Raw genomic sequence first — 4,794 nt, 5'->3', positions numbered from 1 at the left:
CCCGCTCGACTTATTGACCCCTCTCGTCCTCTGTCCAGGAGTTGCAACTAGTTTCTGGTGTTTGTAGGTTATGTGTTGGCGGCCGTGCGTAGCACTGACCCTAGGGGTGGGCTATGATGCGGTAGATACACTGTGGCCGGGTATGCCGGGCGCCCGTTTGGCGTCTCGGGACCCTGTACACATCGTTTGGGGCTGTTGAGGACACCCCGGCCGGATTTCCTTGCGGATGGAACCCGAATAGGCGATAAACCTGGACTAGAGACTTGTGTGGTTAGTCAGGTCGTGGTCTACACCCACGTCGGCTTTCGCTTGAAGTCTGCCGAGCACATGTCGTGTGCAGATGCTAAGTGGTGGAAACATGTGTGACGAAGTACACCCCTGCAGGGTTATAAATGATCTATTCGAATAGCCGTGTCCGCGGTAAAGGACTTCTGGGTTACCTATAACAGTTCATAGACAAGTGAAAGTGGATACTCTAAAATGCGCAAGATAAGCGTGAGTGCTATGGATGGCGTTCTCGTAGGGAGACGGGAGCGGATCCATAGTGGTGTATTGATATGGTGAATATGTGGACTCGTGTGCGCCACCTCAAAAGAGTTACTTGCAGTCGTAGTTTAAGATAGCCACCGAGTCAAAGCTGGCTTGCTACAGTTAAACTCCACCACCCCCTTTGTTGATACCGATGCATATGTAGCTAGTTCTGATGTAAGTCTTGCTGAGTACTTTTGTACTCACGTTTTCTTAATTTATGTTTTGCAGAGAGACTCCATCTCGCTAGTAGTTTCGCGTGGACTTCGACGTTAGCTTGATACCTCAGCTACGATCTTGTGCCCTCGGCAGGATCTGGTAGATAGTCAGGCCTTTTCCATTTGTAGATGTCTGTACTCAGACATGTTAAGCTTCCGCATGTGTTTGACTTGTATGCTCTGAATGTTGGGTCATGAGACCCATGTTTGTATTATCTCGCTCGTCGGAGCCTAATGAATAAATACTCTGAGTCGTAGAGTCTTGTTGTGATGCCATGTTGTATTGCACATATTGAGCATATTGTGTGTATGATTGAAATGCTTGGTATGTGTGGGATCCGACAATCTAGTTGTTTATCCTTGGCAGCCTCTCTTATGGGGAAATGTAGTCTAGTGCTTCCATGAGCCATAGTAGTCCGCTACAGCCCGGTTCACCGGAGTCCTGCTAGTCCAGCACTACTGCTCAGGACACTTGATTGGCCGGCATGTGCTTCACTTCGTTCTTGTGTCTGTCCCTTTGGGGAAATGTCACACGGTGACATCCGGAGTCCTGCCTAGCCTGCTACAGCTCGGGTTCCCGGAGTCCTGTTAGCCCAGTGCTACAGCCCGGATTCACACGTTGCTGACCGACATGCTCGATGTGATTCATGTATGCCTGTCCCCATAGGTTAGTGCTGCTTTGGGTTCATGACTAGCCATGTCGGCCCGGGTTCTCTGTCATATGGATGCTAGTGACACTATCATATACGTGAGCCAAAAGGCGCAAACGGTCCCGGGCCATGGTAAGGCGACACCGTGGGAATACCGTACGTGAGGCCGCAAACTGATATGAGGTGGTACCGGCTAGATCGATGTGACTTGGAATCGGGGTCCTGACAGCTAGTCCCAAAAATAATATAAAAGTGTATAATAAAGCCCAATAATGTCTAAAATAGGGTCTAATATAGCATGGAACAATCAAAAATTATAGATACATTGGAGACGTATCAAGCATCCCCAAGCTTAATTCCTGCTCGTCCTCGAGTAGGTAAATGATAAAAACAATTTTTTTGATGTGGAATGCTACTTGTCATAGTTTCAATGTAATTTTCTTAATTGTGGTATGAATATTCAGATCTGAAAGTTCAAGACAAAATTTCAATATTGACATAGAAATAATAATACTTCAAGCATACTAACTAAGCAATTATGTCTCTTCAAAATAACATGGCCAAAGAAATTTATCCCTACAAAATCATATAGTCTGGCTATGCTCCATCTTCACCACACAAAGTATTTAAATCATGCACAACCCCGATGACAAGCCAATCAATTGTTTCATACTTTTGGTGTTCTCAAACTTTTTCAATCTTCACGCAATACATGAGCGTGAGCCATGGACATAGCACTATATGTGGAATAGAATGGTGGTTGTGGAGAAGACAAATCTCACATCAACTAGGCGTATCAACGGGTTATGGAGATGCCCATTAATAGATATCAATGTTAGTGAGTAGGGATTGCCATGCAACGGATGCACTAGAGTCATAAGTATATGAAAGCTCAAAAAGAACTAAGTGGGTGTGCATCCAACTCGCTTGCTCACGAAGACCTAGGGCATTTTGAGGAAGCCCATCATTGGAATATACAAGCCAAGTTCTATAATGAAAAATTCCCACTAGTATATGAAAGTGATATCATAGGAGACTATCTATCCTGAAGATCATGGTGCTACTTTGAAGCACAAGTGTGGTAAAAGGATAGTAGCATTGTCCCTTCTCTCTTTTTCTCTCATCATTTTTTGGGGGCCTTTTCTCCCTTTTTTATGGCCTCATTTTTTTTTCATTTAGTCCGGAGTCTCATCCCGACTTGTGGGGGAATCATAGTCTCCATCATCCTTTCCTCACTTGGGACAATACTCCAAAAATGATGATCATCACACTTTTATTTACTTACAACTCAACAATTACAACAAAATATGACTCTATGTGAATGCCTCCGGTGGTGGACCAGGATATGCAATGATTCAAGAGTGACATGTATGAAAGAATTATGAACGGTGGCTTTGCCACAAATACAATGTCAACTACATGATCATGCAAGCAATATGACAATGATGAAGCGTGTCATAGTAAACAGAACGGTGGAAAGTTGCATGGCAATATATCTCAGAATGATTATGGAAATGCCATGATGGGTAGGTATGGTGGCTGTTTTGAGGAAGGTATATGGTGGGTGTATGATACCGGCGAAAAGTGCGCGGTATTAGAGAGGCTAGCAATGGTGGAAGGGTGAGAGTGCGTATAATCCATGGACTCAACATTAGTCATAAATAACTCACATACTTATTGCAAAAAACTATTAGTTATCGAAACAAAGTATTACGCGCATGCTCCTAGGGGGATAGATTGGTAGGAGAAGACCATCGCTCTTCCCCGACCGCCACTCATAAGGAAGACAATCAATAAATAAATCATGCTCCGACTTCTTCACATAACGGTTCACCATACGTGCATGCTACGGGAATCACAAACTTCAACACAAGTATTTCTCAAATTCACAACTACTCAACTAGCATGACTCTAATATCACCATCTCCATATCTCAAAACAATTATCAAGTATCAAACTTCCCATAGTATTCAACACACTCATAAGATTTTTTTATTAATCTTGAATGCCTAACATAATTAAAGCAAATTACCACGCTGTTTTGTAGGACTCTCGAAATAATCTAAGTGAAGCATGATAGAATAATAGTTTCTATAAAAAAATCCACCACCATGCTCTAAAAGATATAAGTGAAGCACTAGAGCAAAAATTATATAACTCAAAAGATATAAGTGAAGCACATAGAGTATTCTAACAATTTACGAATCATGTGTGTCTCTCTCAAAAGGTGTGTACTGTTGGGGAATGTAGTAATTTCAAAAATTTCCTACGCACACGCAAGATCATGGTGATGCATAGCAACAAGGGGAGAGTATGATCTACGTACCCTTGTAGATCGCAACGGAAGCGTTGACACAACGTGGAGGAAGTAGTCGTACATCTTCTTCCCGATCCGACCGATCCAAGCACCGTTACTCCGGCACCTCCGAGTTCTTAGCACACGTACAACTCGATGACGATCCCCGGGCTCCGATCCAGCAAAGCTTCGGAGAGGAGTTCCGTCAGCACAACGGCGTGGTGACGATCTTGATGTTCTACCGACGCAGGGCTTCGCCTAAGCACTACAACGATATGATCGAGGTAGAATATGGTGGCAGGGGGCACCGCACACGGCTAAGGAATGATCTCAAGGATCAACTTGTGTCTATGGGGTGCCCCTTGCCTCAGTATATAAAGGATGGAGGAGGAGGAGGCCGGCCAAGGCCATTGGTGCGGCCAGGATGGGAGTCCTACTAGGACTCCAAGTCCTAGTAGGAGTCCATCAAGAGGGGAGGAAGGGAGAAGGAAGTGGAGGAGTAGGAAAGGTGGCCGGCCCCCTTTTCCCTAGTCCAATTCGGACTAGAGGGGAGGGGGGGCGCAACAGCCTTTTCCTCTTCCCACTAAAGCCCATCAAGGCCCATTACTTCTCCCGTAACTACCCGGTACTCCGAAAAATACCCGAATCACTCGGAACCTTTCCGATGTCCGAATATAGTCGTCCAATATATCGATCTTTACGTCTCGACCATTTCGAGACTCCTCGTCATGTCCCCGATCTCATCCGGGACTCCGAACTCCTTCGGTACATCAAAACTCATAATATAACTGTCATCGAAACCTTAAGCGTGCGGACCCTACGGTTCGAGAACAATGTAGACATGACCGAGACACGTCTCCGGTCAATAACCAATAGCGGGACCTGGATGCCCATATTGGCTCCTACATATTCTACGAAGATCTTTATCGGTCAGACCGCATAACAACATACGTTGTTCCCTTTGTCATCGGTATGTTACTTGCCCGAGATTCGATCGTCGGTATCCAATACCTAGTTCAATCTCGTTACCGACAAGTCTCTTTACTTGTTCCGTAATACATCATCTCGCAACTAACTAATTAGTTGCAATGCTTGCAAGGCT

The sequence above is a fragment of the Triticum urartu genome, chromosome 1A (assembly GCF_056163025.1).
Source record: "Triticum urartu cultivar PI428250 chromosome 1A, HENAU_Tu73, whole genome shotgun sequence".
NCBI lineage: Eukaryota > Viridiplantae > Streptophyta > Magnoliopsida > Poales > Poaceae > Triticum > Triticum urartu.
Note: the sequence above shows the minus strand (reverse complement) of the source record.